General features: G+C 48.1%; 1 pseudogene; it reads right to left on the bottom strand.

Moving 5' to 3' along the window:
• The window catches only part of LOC121449964, a 50078-nt pseudogene extending 37337 nt beyond the window's left edge, over window positions 1-12741 (bottom strand).
• Window positions 12742-15151: the final 2410 nt, after the last annotated feature.

Genomic DNA, 15151 nt, shown 5'->3' with positions numbered 1-15151 from the left:
TTCTACTGTCACTTTGCTGGTTGAGCCAAGTAGAGCCAAATGGCGGTGATGCAGACCTTTAATCCTAGCACTGGGAGAGGGGGTCAAGAGGCAGGTGGATCTCTGTGAGTTCAAGGCCAGCCTGGTCTACAGAGCAAGTTCCAGGACAGGCCCCAATGCTACAGAGAAATCCTGTTCTTTGCTTCTTGTTTTACCAGAAAATCTGTCCCCTTCCTTCCTTTCTCTAAACTGGCAGTTAGGGCTGTACAGTTTAGAGGTTCAGTGCTCAGTTAGGTGTCGTTGTTGTAGCTGTCACGCTGGAAGGCACAGAATTCTTTATTATTCTCCACTGGTTCAGAGGCTCCCAACCTGATCTATTCACTACCCAGTTCAAGTCAGTCTACCACTCAATGGTCTTTACCCCTAGAGCTTCCGTCCTGATGCTGCAACCTTTAATACAGTTCCTCATGTTGTGGTGACCCCAACCATAAATTATTTTCATTGCTATTTCATAACTGTAATTTTGCTACTGTTACGGATTATGAATACCTACTTTCCAATGGTCTTAGGTGACCCCTGTGAAAGGGCTGCTCGACCCCTAAAGGGGTTGTGACCCACAGGTTGAGAACCCCTGCTCTAGGTCATTTTGCTATGTTCTGCCTGAGTCTGCTGAAAATCTCAACAACTTTCAGAAGCTTTGAGACATGGCTTATACAGAAGTTCCTTTTATTTATTAATTTTCAAGATGAATTGGTGCCCTGGCTACACCCTTGGGTGTACGGTATAGGCATTCACTCCTTCTGTGAAGCGCCGTTCTAGAGAGAAGTTCCTGAAATTTAACACCTTTTTCCTCTGATTGAAACCTTTCATGCCATCACTTGTGTGCAAGAAGCAAAAAAGGATTAAAACCCTTTTCTTCTAGAATTTTCTAATGCCCCCTATCATATTTGCAACGGAAGGGTTCTTCAAAGGATGCTTAAGAATTCTTGTGAATTCGCTGGTGGTAGGTGAGGTGCGAGTGCTGTCTGAAGGCCTTCTTACACTCGGTGCATTTGTATGGTTTCTCCCCGGAATGGATTCTCTGATGCTGGATTAGTGACGAGTGGAGCCGAAAGGCTTTCCCACACTCCCGGCAGTCGTACGGTTTCTCCCCCGTGTGGATGCTCTGATGTTGAGTAAGCTGCGAGAGCAGCCGGAAAGTTTTCTCACATTCCAAACATTTGTATGGCTTCTCACCAAAATGGATACTCTGGTGTTGCGTCAGCTGGGAGAAGAGCCGAAAGGCCTTCCCGCATTCCTTGCAGTCATATGGCTTATCCCCGACGTGAATACCCTGGTGAGAGATGAGCTCCGAGTATCGGCGGAAGAACTTCCGGCACTCCTTACACTCGTACGGCTTCTCCCCGGTGTGGATCCTTTGGTGGAGCGTCAGATGGTAGCCGCGGCTGAAGCTCTTCCCGCACTCGTTACAGTCAAAGGGCTTCTCGCCCGTGTGGATCCGCTCGTGCATGGTGAGCTGCTGCCGCACGCGGAAGGATTTCCCACACTCCGCACAGCTGTATGGCTTCTCTCCCGTGTGCAGTTTGTGATGCAGCCGCAGGCCCGTGCTGCACAGGAAAGTCTGGCCACACTCGTCGCACTTGTAGCTCGAGCCGGCACTGCTGAGCCTCTGGTGCCGGGTAAGGTGCGCGTACTGGCGGAAGGTCTTCCCGCACTGCCTGCACTCGTAGGGCTTCTCGCCCGTGTGGATCCTCTGGTGGAGACTAAGCTGTCCCCGCACGCGGAAGGCCTTCCCGCACTCTCGACACTCATACGGCTTCTCGCCGACGTGACTTCTCTGGTGTCCGCGGAGGTCTGAGCTGCACGTGAAGATCTCTGTGCACTTCTTGCATTCGTAGATCTTGTCAGAAGTGTGAATCCTCTGGTGTCGGCTGAGGTGGGCGCACTGTCGGAAGGCTTTCCCGCATTCTTTACATTCGTAGGGTTTCTCACCGGTGTGGATTCTCTGATGGAAAGTAAGCTGTTGGCGGACTTTGAAAGCCTTTCCACACTCCTCACACCCGTAGGGCTTTTCTCTGCTATTTTTCTGATAGAGACCAACAGATGAGCGTTTTCTGTACAGAGGTCTTTTTCCAGGGGTGGGTTTTGTCATTTGCCTGGAATATAATCTATGAGAATTCTCTTGTTCTTCAAACATTTTATATTCAAATTCTTTCCCATAAAAGGAGTCTTCGAGGCCATGCCTTTTAATTCTTTCCATTATTTCCCATGGAGATAAATTAATTTCATGAGTACTATTTTCTTGAAATAACACCTTACTGCTATACCTAGATTCCAGATCTAGAAAAAAAAAAAGATAAACACATGACACTCTCCCAATCTGGATGAAATAAACAGATACAAGTTTTTAGAACAGAAACCAAAAACAACAGAAAGCAGGCTTAAACCAGACGTGCCGGCATGTCTGCCCCCAGCACTCCAGAGGCTGAGGAAGATGCTTTAGTCACACGTGCAGGCACACAGGCAGGCCAGCTTGAGCTACATCGCAAGTGTTTGGCTCAAGACAAGGAAAACAAAACAAGACAAAACCAGCAGCAAATCGGCTAAATAGCCCCCCAAAAATCACGTGTTTTGAAAATAAAAAGTCTAAGAGGGATGGGAGATGATGAGATCAGGTTATTTGGATATAGATCAAAGTTTGAGAATCTGTACTTAAAATATCTTTATGAATTGTATGCATCTTGTGTGTGTTAGCTTGCGTGAGTTTATGTGCATCACAAATGTGCAGAGGCCAGAGTCCTCTGTAAGCTGCTGTGTGGGTTCTGCAAAGGATGCAGGATGGTTGTGAAGTACTCTTACATGCTGAGGCACTTCTCCAGCCTCACTACCTAAAGTTTTTAATGATGTGTCTCTTAAGCAGAGTAAGTATATTTTCCCATGAATAGTATGGCCTGTGTTTACCATACACGAATTGTTAACACCTCTGCTCCTTGTAGCTCTACCGCACTTGCTTCCTTTCCATTTCTGAAAACAGGGAATGGAGAGGTGACTCAGCAGCTAAGGGAATTTGCTGCACCCGCAGAGGACCTCTGTTCTGTTCCCAGCACCCACATGGCTCACAACCGTCTCTAATCCCTTCTGGTCTCTGCAGGCACTAGGCACACACACACACACAGGTATGTATGTAAGCAAAACAAGCACATAAATACATACAAACACATTCATATTTTTAAAGAGTTTGATACATTTTATCTTGTCATCTGCCTTGATTTTCCTCGAGACAGGTTTTCATTCATGTTGGCTAGGCTGGCCTCGAACTCAGCACATTACCAAAGATGGCCGTAAGCTTTCTGATCTCCCTAGTACAGGGTTACAGGTGTGTGCCACCACACCTGGTTTTATGTGGTGGAGGGGATCTAACCCAGGGCTTTGTGCATAGTAGGGAAGAGTCTATTAACTGAACTACATCCCAAGTCCAAGAGCTCAATAATTTTTTTAAATAAAAAAGTATTTTAAAAAAGAATTTATGTCATATAGCAACATTATCTGTAACATGCCCAACCTGGAAGCCCTCATCAAGAGAAAAAAAGCTAAGGAAATGATGTCATACAAATACAGCACTGAACCGAGACTGGGCAATCCACAACTATAAGCAACCATGAGGATCAATTCTCCAAGCGCAACAGTAAGTAAACAAAGTCAAATGCGCGCGCGCGCGCGCGCACACACACACACACACACACACACACACACACACACTTGAAAATAAAAAGGGTGTGGAGTGGCGGCACACGCCTTTAATCCCAGCACTCAGGAGACAGAGGATCTCAGTGAGCTCGGGGACAGCATAGTGTATGGTGAGCTTCAACCAGGCTACAGGATGAGACCTAGTCTTCAAATAATATTAATTCATGCACATTGCATTGCTGGAGAAGTAAGCGCAGTTAAGGAGGCCTTAAAGACGGATAGGAAACAGGCCGTCAGGGACTCTGCCCAGGGCTGTGGTGGAGTGTCTGGGTGGCTTCCATCCTCAGCACCAGCACAAACAAACAACAAACAAGCCAAAGCCGCCTTTATGAATAAAACATACTTTGTGTGCTGCAAGGCCTCGGAGTTGAGGGACCTGACACTCGCGCAATCCCATCTTTAGCCAACCAGAGCCTCTTCAGTTGGTTGTTTTCGTACTCCCTCTCCTACATCCCTTTCGTACATCCCTCCTTGATGTGGGAGTCTTCTGTTTTGTGTTGATTTCATTGGTTAAATAAAGAAACTGCCCTGGCCCTTTAATAGGACAGAAAATTAGGTAGGCAGAGAATGCTGGAAGAAAGAAGCTGAGTCAGGCAGTCGCCATGATTCTCCCACTCCAGACAGACGCAGGTTAAGATCTTTCCTGGTAAGCCAGCTCGTGGTGCTACACAGAATATTAGAAATGGGTTAGATCAATATGTAAGAGCTAGCCAATAAGAGGTTATAACTAATGGGTCAGACAGTGTTTAAAAGAATACAGTTTCCGTGTAATTATTTTGGGCAAAGCTAGCCATGCGGGAGCTGGGCAGGAACGCAACCCGCCGCTCCTACAACATTCCCTCACTCTGGTCCCTGCACCTTATTCTAATTCTCCATATAAATCATTACCCTAATCACTTTTCTTCAAGGTTACTTTTTCCAGATAAAGTTTCACTATGTGACCCTGGCTAGCCTGGAGCCTATTATTAGACTAGGCTGGCCTCGAGTTCCCAGAGATCCACCTGTCTCCTAGGAGCTAGGACTAAAGAACCAACATCCCTGGTCATTCCAGGATATTAATAAACCATTTATTTTTATTTATTTTATTTATTCTTATTATTCTTATTATTCTTATTCTTATTATTTGGTTTTTCGAGACAGGGTTTCTCTGTGGTTTTGAGCCTGTCCTGGAACTAGCTCTTATAGACCAGGCTGGTCTCTAACTCACAGAGATCCGCCTGCCTCCACCTCCCAAGTGCTGGGATTAAAGGCGTGCGCCACCACCGCCCGGCAACCATTTATTTTTTGTTTCATATGGTTGTGTGGTCAGATGGTAAGGCCATGGCTCAACAGATGCTCAACCACTACGCTACACCCTGAACACAAGCATGTGTTTGTTTATTTTTCAACTTTTACATTAGTTTTGCCTGCATGCATGTTTGTGTACCATGTTCATATATGTCCTTGAAGGCCAGAAAAGGCCACATATCCCCTGGAATGGAAGTTGCAGATGGTTGTGAGCCACAGTGTGAGTGCTGGACACCAAACCCAGCTCCTGTGTATTAACCATCAGTGCTCTTAATCCCCACTTGTTGTATGACTTCCTTACAAATATAAGCTCCATAAGATGAAAACAATAATTACATACATAAGAACTGAAATGCAAGTGGGCGTAGTGGCACACACCTGTAGTCCCAGACAGGAGACGATCTGAGACCAGAGGATGAGGAATTCACAGGCCGCCTCATTACACAGTAAGACCCTATCTCAGAAAAGAAAATGCAGGCTGCTGAGATGGCTCAGCAGTGAAGGGCTCTTGGCTGCTGAAGAGGACCAGAGTTCAGGTCCCAACACATGCATGGTGGTTCATGGCCACCTGAAACTCCAGTCTCCAGGGGATCTGGTGCCTTCTTATGGCCTCAGTGGACACCAGACATGCAAGCGATGCACACACAAACATACCAGCAAAGTAGCTACACAAAGGTTCTTAAGGAGTGCGGGATAAACCAAAGGATTATCTATGAAGAAATTAGATATAAAACACAGGAAGAATATTCTCACTAGACAAGAAAGCTTTCCCTTATCGAAAAGGCAGGCAAACGAGAGAGAAGAAACAAATGGCAATCTGGCATAGAAGATATGACACTGGTGACTCATTCGTAAAAGACCTAAGTTTTCTTTCCAAGTTTAATGTCTCTTCCTCATCAGCATCTAAGAGAGCATCCCAGCCTTCCCCATCAGCATTTAAGAGTGCATCCTCCAGTCTTCCCCATCAGCATCTAAGAGAGCATCCCAGCCTTCCCCATCAGCATCTAAGAGTGCATCCTCCAGCCTTCCCCATCAGCATCTAAGAGTGCGTCCTCCAGCCTTCCCCACCAGCATCTAAGAGAGCATCCCAGCCTTCCCCATCAGCATCTAAGAGAGCATCCCAGCCTTCCCCATCAGCACCTAAGAGCACATCCTCCAGCCTTCCCCTAAGAGCGCATCCTCCAGCCTTCCCCATCAGCATCTAAGAGTGCATCCTCCAGCCTTCCCCATCAGCACCTAAGAGCGCATCCTCCAGCCTTCCCCATCAGCATCTAAGAGTGCATCCTCCAGCCTTCCCCATCAGCATCTAAGAGTGCATCCTCCAGCCTTCCCCATCAGCACCTAAGAGCGCATCCTCCAGCCTTCCCCATCAGCATCTAAGAGCACATCCTCCAGCCTTCCCCATCAGCATCTAAGAGTGCATCCTCCAGCCTTCCCCATCAGCATCTAAGAGTGCGTCCTCCAGCCTTCCCCATCAGCATCTAAGAGTGCATCCTCCAGCCTTCCCCATCAGCACCTAAGAGCGCATCCTCCAGCCTTCCCCATCAGCATCTAAGAGCACATCCTCCAGCCTTCCCCATCAGCATCTAAGAGTGCATCCTCCAGCCTTCCCCATCAGCACCTAAGAGCGCATCCTCCAGCCTTCCCCATCAGCATCTAAGAGTGTGTCCTCCAGCCTTCCCCATCAGCACCTAAGAGTGTGTCCTCCAGCCTTCCCCATCAGCATCTAAGAGTGCGTCCTACAGCCTTCCCCATCAGCACCTAAGAGTGCATCCCAGCCTTCCCCATCAGCACCTAAGAGTGTGTCCTCCAGCCTTTCCCATCAGCACCTGAGAGTGCATCCTCCAACCAGCAGGCACAACAGTCACAGGTTGACTTTGCCTGATGAGCGCCTACTCACCTTGGCTCCCCCTTCTCTTCTCCTCCCTCACAACCATCCAGGGCTCTTTCCCTTGTTCCAACAGGGTGATCACATCTGGCTTAGAAATGGAGCATCCTGCTTGAAAGAACAGAGCAGAATGTATGTACAGAATAAATCTATTGGCCAGGTGGGGTGATACATGGCTGTGACCCCAGCACTTGGGAGGGAAAGGAAAGAGGATCGGGGTGTAGTGTCGTGGCTACATAGTGAATGGAAGACGAGGTGCAGGAGACTTTGTGTGTGGTCAGGGCACATGCAGAGTTTTATTATTATTAATTATCATCATTATCATGGTTTTGGATACAGGATACCTTTGGTTGTCCTGGAACTCACTTTGTAGACCAAGCTGGCCTCAAACTCAGAGATCCACCTGCCTCTGCCTCCTGAGTGCTGGGATTAAAGGCGTGCGCCATCACCACCTAACTGTTTAGTTTTTTTTTTTTTTAGTTTTATTTTTATGTGTACGGGTGTTTTACCTGCATGTATATCCATGCACCATGTGCATGCAGTATTCCCAGAGGCCATAGGAGGGCGCTGGATCCCCTGGAACTGGGGATGGGAATGGATGCTGGGACCCAAACCTACATATTCTGCAAAAGAAGCCAGTGCTCTTAATTTATGAGCCATCTCTCCAGGATCCAAAGATTATTTAGTCAATTCTTCAAAACAACTATGGCTCTCAGGGTAGGAAAACACTAGAATTTAAAGCCTTTTAGTATCAAGTGTAGAGACATGACTTTATTTTCATTTAAACACATACAACTCTATCCTTTTAAAACTTATTTTTAATTATAATTATGTATTTGATCTATGTGGGATCATGAAAGTGTTACACAGAGGTGCCCACTCCAAACCACAGAGAGAGGGTCTCCTGGTGGTCAGCACACGCGACAGTGATGGAGGTGAGCTTACCCAGGGACACCAGGTGGCTGTAGTTCTCTAACATCACATCTTTGTACAGGTCCCGCTCGTGAGAATTCAGGCATTCCCACTCTTCCTGAGAAAAGTTCACAGTCACGTCTCTGAACATCACCTCACTCTGAAACGACAAGCCGTGTACTGTGTGTAAGATAAACCGCGATAAGATGGACTGGGGGTGTGTCTAAGTTACTGTTCCCTGACTGTGAGGAAACACCAAGACCAAGCCAGCTCTTATAAAAGAGCATTTAATTGGGGCCTTCCTTGTAGTTTTAGGTTAGTCCATGGTCGTCATGGAAGCAGACAGGCATGGCAGCTGAGAGCTTTACATCCTGATACACAGGCAGCAGGCAGATGACAGACAGACAGACAGATACACAAGAGAAAGAGAGACAAAGAGACAGAGAGACAAAGACCTGTGCTTGGTGCGTGCTTTTGAAGCCTCAGAGCTCACCCTATAAACACGACTCCTCCAAAAAGGCCACACAGCTTAATCCTTCCCAAATATTCCCACTAACTGGGGACCAAGTTTTCAAATATATGTCTTATGGGAATTTTGTTTATATCATGGTCTGTTGTCCATTTGAATACAGCGTTTGGTTCAAGATGTCAGGTTCACATTCAGCTGACCGAAAATTAATCAGAGTCCTTGGTGGACTCAGGAGGGAGAAAGAGAGGCCCCTGGGAAGAGGGGGTGGGGCCAGAAGGCTGCCAGGCCTTTTAGGAGCTGGGAGGCAGGCGGTTGCAGGTGTATCATGACCGCTTTGGTTGTCTCAGGTTCTTATCTTATATTTGTCCCCAAGTTTTAATATAATAAACAGTAATAGAAGTCATTTCATACATGAGCCTTTGGGGGGGGGGCGTTCTCATTCAAACCCACAGGAGGCTAAGCAGATGGCTCAGTGGTCAAGAGCACTGCTGCCCTGCGGAGCCAGAGGTCCGGGCGCACATGCTGAGAATGCATAACACGCATTTGCAAACACACACACACATACACACACACACACACGCGCGCGCGCATCAAAATTAACTAAGAAAATCTTGAGAAGATGTTTACAAGGGGCAGAAGAAACGGCTCCGATGTTAAGAGCTCTTTCTGCTCTTGCAGAGGGCCCAGGTTTGGTCCCCAGAACCCACATGGTGGCTCAGAACCACCAGTAATTCCAGTTCTAAGGGATCTAATATCCTCTTCCGATACTGAGGGCTCCAGCATGCATGCAGTGCACATATATACATGCAGGTACACTCACATACAATAAAATTAAGTAAATATTTAAAAAGAATAAAATAGGTAATACTATATATGTGCCTTTACTCTGTCAACAATGGAAAATTTAAATTACGTATGTAGTAACTGCTCACAATGCAATTCTGTGGGAGCAGTGATATTTTAAGGAGAGGTTTTCTGATCCTCTGGGGTTCACATCAAGTAAGCTCCTGTCAGGGACCGATTTGGTCAGTGCACCCTCGGATGAAGACGGAGAGAAGGACACACAGAGCAGGCAGGTGTGGGGGCTACACACACACACACACACACACCGTGTAGTGGAAGACTGGGGAGCAGTCGGAGGATCGGATTCTGTTAGGAAGTGTTTGTTCAACCTGATAGACCAAAACTGACAGGGCAGTCAAGAGGGTGCGCTGGGTAAAAGCTGCCGCGGCCACGCCAGGTGACGTGATGGGTGGAAGGAGAACTGGCTCCTTTACCCTGCACAGACACCTGCGGCACCCCCCCCCCAACCACACACACAAAATGAATAAACATAAATAAATAACTGCATGCGCTTTATCCCAGGGACCCACGTGGGAAGCTGAGGATTTGGGTCTATTCTCAGGACAAACCAGGGAGAAGGAGAGAACCAACTCCAAAAGTTGTGCCCTGACAGTCATGTGTGTGCCACAGCATGCTATGTCCACGTGTACATGCACATGTGCCCCACAGCATGCTTATGTCCACATGTACATGCACATGTGCCCCACAGCATGCTCATACCCATACTGCATGCACACACACACGTGCCCCACAGCATGCTCATACCCATACTGCATGCACACACATATGTGCCCCACAGCATGCTCATACCCATACTGCATGCACACACACACATGCCCCAGAGCATGCTCATACCCATACTGCATGCACACACACACATGTGCCACGGCATGCTTATGCCTGTATACGCATGCACATGTGTACCACAGCATGCTCATGTCCACATGTACATGCACATGTACCCCACAGCATGCTCATACCCATACTGCATGCACACAAACACATGTGCCCCACAGCATGCTCATACCCATACTGCATGCACACACACACACGTGCCCCACAGCATGCTCATACCCATACTGCATGCACACACACATGTGCCACAGCATGCTTATGCCTGTATGCGCATGCACACAGGCGGCATAAATAAATAAATACTGTAACTTTTTTAAAACAGAATTTGAGATACAAAGAAACCAACTTACATGAGCCATGGTTCTAGAATTGCAAGAACTGGCTTGTCCTTCCTCGAGCATGACGCCCTAGAGAAGCTGGTCAGAGACAGAGCTGGGGAAGAGGATGCAGCCATGAGATCAGAGCTGCTCAGAGCTTCCAAATTTTAAGTGTCAGTGTATCCCATTTCTCCCTTCTTACATGCAACACAAACTGCGGGAGGTGGGAGGTGGCTTACAGTCCTTTATGTCCTCCTCCAAACTACAGGGCAATCAGCTGCAAAATGTGGCAGTGAGACTTCAGGATGCACTGGGGTCACCTAGAAGACCGGGCGAGTTGGCTCAGGGGTTAAGAGCATTGGTTGCTCTTCCAGGGACCTAAGTTCGATCCTCAGCACCCACATGGTCCTCACAACCTACTTGTTACTCCAGATCCTCCCGAACACTTGTAGGTGGCGCACATACATGTAAACACATGCATAAAAGTACGTTTTAGAAGAAAGCATGCGCTTTCCTGGCGTGTGTTTGCTCTGCAGCCCTGAAAAGAGAGAGCTCACAGGCCCGCACGAGCTGGGAAAGGCTCTGTCGCTGAGCTACAGCCCCAGCCCTTGCATTTGTGAAAATTCCCCAAGAGATAGCCCCAGCCCTTGCATTTGTGAAAATTCCCCAAGAGACGCAGCAGCTGATCCAAATGTCACACTTAAGAACAACCAATGAGGAGCTGGAGAGATGGCTCAGAGGATAAGAACACTGACTGTTCTTCCAGAGGTCCTGAGTTCAATTCCCAGCAACCACATGGTGGCTCACAACCATCTATAATGAGATCTAGTGCCCTCTTCTGACCTGTAGGCAGACATGGAAGCTAACACTGTATACATAATAAATAAATAAATATTAAAAAAAGAACAACCAATGAGCCAGGCCTGCTGTCATAAGACTTTGATTCCAGCACTCGGGAAGCAGAGGCAGGCAGATCTCTGTGAGTTCGAGACCAGCCTGGTCTACAGAGAGAGTTCCAGAACAGCCAGGGCCCCACAGAGAAGCCCTGTCTCAAAAAACAAAAACAAACAAACAAAAACTGACCAGTGCAGGGAAGGAGGATGGGCCTCAGCGGTATCTCCAGCCACCAACCTCAGTACGCTTAAATAACACGCTAGGCCTTACAAAACACACACCAGCCTTTAGCACAGATATTCATTATTAGAGAACCCTAAGAAAAAAGGGCCAACTAAATGGATATAGCATAGAATCCCACCATCCACTGCTCTAAAAAGGTCTCACTGAAAATGTAGGGAAATTCTCAGACCCTGAGCAATGAGTAATTCATTCTTTTTTGTCTTTTTATTTTGCAGACAAGGTCTCAGTGTGGTCCAGGCTGGTCTTGAACGCATCATCCCCGTGGAGTGAGTGGCAGCGACATCACTCACAGAACTGAATAAAAAAAAAATTCCACAGAGAACTTTCAAAGGGAAGGAGATTAACCGCATGTCCTAAAAATTCAGACAGACTTCACAGAAACACAGAGGCACCAGAAACTCACGTGTAATCTCGCTTTTAAACTGAAGCAGCGGATGCTGACTTCTAGGGCCTCTTCCCAAGACCTGCAGGCTAGAGAGGCGGAGCAAATTCAAGACACTCCGGGCCTTCTTTCTTCTTTATTTTTTTTCTTCCAGATGGGGTCTCTTGCAACCCAAAAGTCAGGCGGCAGAGGATGACCTTGACTGTCTTATCCTCCGGCCTCCACCTCCCAAATCCTGAGATCACAGGCGTGTGCCACGATGCCCTCCGGCTTCACCCCCACGCTTTTCTGAACTTGGTCAGAGCCCCCTTCCACGCTTCAGGGATCCCAACTGACCCCACCCGCATGCACCACAGCAAGCGACAGGGAGACTGGAGGCAGTTCACGGTCATTCGTGTCCGAGTCTGCTGCTTCGGCTAGCCTGTTCAGCCGACACCGGAGTTACCGCCACCCCTGGGGCTGCCCGGCCTCTAGTTTCGAGATGTCCCGCGGCTCTCAGCTCCCCGAGGCCTGCCTGGCATCTGAGGTTCCCACGTTCTGCACTGGGTGTCTCCACGGTGTAAACCGACCCCGACTTCCCTCTCGGTCCCCGTCAGCAGCCAGGCCGGGTTTAGCAGCAGAGCGGCAGCACCATAGACTGCACCCACGGATGGCCACCCGAGTGCCCGGGGTCCGCAGAGCGGGCCCCTCCCTCGAGTCCCCTGGAAAAGCGTAGGCCGTGAGAGCCGGGCTCACCCGACTGACGGACTCAGCGCCCGGACGGTGGGTCCCGAGTGCGCCGACACGACAGCGGTCGGTGACCCTGACCTCGGCGCTGCAGCAGTGGCACCGACTTGCTACTGAGAGCTTTGGGGGTTCTGATCTCAAACTAGAAAGTCCCGGCTCCGCCTGCTTCTTTCACGGGGTTCTGGACTCCCCGCCCTACCGAGACTGCGAGCCCCGCCCCGCCCCCAGCTCCTGGAACGGGGGGGGGGGGGGGGGGGGGGCTGTGCGACAGTGCGCAGGCGCACAAGGGACCCGCGGCGTGAGAAAGGCTTTGGTGACATCCTGCACCCACAGTGGCAGAGGGAGTTTGGCGCCGAAATGACTTAGACCCGTGACTCTGACGTTGTACAAACTGACACCCTAATGTTTCGAGGTCCAGCGTGGAGCGCTTGCTGAACAACCGCACTTAAACAGACATCTGCTTACTAGTTTTGGCATCTGTTGCTTGTTTTTGTTTTGTTGTTGTTGTTTTGTTTTTTGACAGTCTCCCGTGATGGCCCTGAATCTCTCCAGGGAGGCCAAGATGACCTTGAACTTACTGCAAGCTTTTAAGGCACACACCACCACACCCCTACCTGAACCACTCTTAGGGCTGTGCTAAGATTGTCTATCAGTTTTTCTTCCTTTCTTTAAAAATATCCGAGACAAAGTCTCTCTATGCAGCCGTAGCAAGCATAGAATCTGTAGTCTAGGCTGGCCTGAAACTCAAAAATCCACCCGCCTTTGTTTCCTTTGTACTGGAATTAAAGGCACGCACTGCCACTTTGGGCACGGTTTTCTTTTCATGAAGGAGACTAGGGGTTTAAAGGCTGAAGCAGCGGTCGGTCGTGGCGCACTCCTTTAATCCTAGCCTTCGGGAGTCAGTATATATATGTATATGTGTATATGTATATATAGAGACGCAAAAGGACAGCATGCCTGAAACCATGGAACATGGGTACAGGCTTCTCTAAAAGACTTGTTTTCATGATATTCTTACGTTCTTATGTAAGGAAGAGCTTTTTTTTTTTTTCATCCATTTCTTCAGTCTAAATAGCATGTATTCTTGGGTTCTTAACGTGTTGTAATCGATTTCTTTTGTTTTGATGCCTGTGTTTTCTAAGATTTGACTTGTGGGAGCCCCTGAAGCTGAACACTGGTGGGTTTTTCATTCGAACTACAGCCCAGGCTGACCCGGAACTCGTGATTTCTTTCATTCTGCCTCCCTTCAGTTGGCATTACAGGTGAAAGACACCACACTGGGCTGTTGGATACTTTGTCTTCTGATCGGTGGCTAATACGTTTGTTTGTTTGTTTTTAACATTGTGGTAATCATTAAATACTTCAGGGAGTTGGGGAGGTGGCTCAGTGCTTAAGAGCCGGCTGCTCTTCCAAAGGACCCAGGTTCAGTTCCGGGCACCCATATAGTGGCTCACAAATGTAACTCTCCCAGGAGATCCAATGTACCCTTCTGGTTTCCATGGGAACTAGGCAATGCATGTTATGCACATACATACATGCAAGCAAAACACTCATATACATAAAATATAAAAACTAAAACATGTTTCAGTTTCATCATGTACTTTCAATGTCCTAGCCAAAAGTATGGAAAACAAGACAATTTAATTATATTCATTCACCTTGGGTATGGTGTGTCTATGTATGTGTTTGAGTCCATGTAGGTCAAACAACCTGAGAAAGTTTAAAGCAGGAGGATTGTTGAGGTGAGCCTGGACTACTGAATTCCAACCTGGGCTACATGCAAAGCAAGACCCCGTCTGAAAGTAGTGGGCTAGGCCAATGGTAGAATGCTTGGGTAGCAGGTGAAAGGCTAGATGGTCCAATCCCCAGCATTGGGAAAGCAGGAAAAAGACATCCATGCTAAGGATGATGCAGCTTCATAATTTAAAAAACTCCAGAGGCGGAGGTGGAGGCAGGAGAATTACAAGTTCAAGGCCTGCATTGGCAGCTTTGTGCAACTGTCTCAAGCAGCAAAAAACCTACAAATGTAAAATTGTTACAGACAATACATAGCCAGTGTTCAAATTGAACTGCTGACAAGATCTGCATATTCGCTACTGGTCTCTCATGACATTAAACTGACACAGGGTCTTTGTCCTGGCTGGCCTCTGCCTCCACTGATGATCCTACTCAGAGTCCTAAGTAGTTAGAAAAGGCACCTACCTACCTTTGGGTCTAGGGGAGGCTGACATACAGAGCCTTGTCATACCCAGGTCATTGTCACTGAGCTATGACCTCATCTGCTTTGTGATGACAGCTTGGTAAGCTTTAGGTGACCCCAGGCACAAAGCTCCAGTTTCCCACCTTGGTTTGTGATCTTCTTGCTTCCCATCTCCAGAGTGCCAGGAGTTCAGCTGTGCACCACTGTACGGTTTGTGAAGGGCAAATCAGCCAGGCTTTTGTGTATCCTAAGCAAGCAAGCTACTGCGTTCCATCTCTAGCCACTGGTGTGTCCCCCCCCCCCGCCCCGCCTTCCTTTCTCTCTCTCTCTCTCTCTCTCTCTCTCTCTCTCTCTCTCTCGTTTTTGAGACAGGGGTTTTACTGTGTAGCCCTGGCTGTCCTGGAACTCA

Source organism: Microtus oregoni, unplaced genomic scaffold (genome assembly GCF_018167655.1).
Source record: "Microtus oregoni isolate MIOR12 unplaced genomic scaffold, Mior012 000006F_ref0000085, whole genome shotgun sequence".
Taxonomy (NCBI): domain Eukaryota; kingdom Metazoa; phylum Chordata; class Mammalia; order Rodentia; family Cricetidae; genus Microtus; species Microtus oregoni.
Note: the sequence above shows the minus strand (reverse complement) of the source record. Positions and strands in the feature narration are given on the sequence as shown.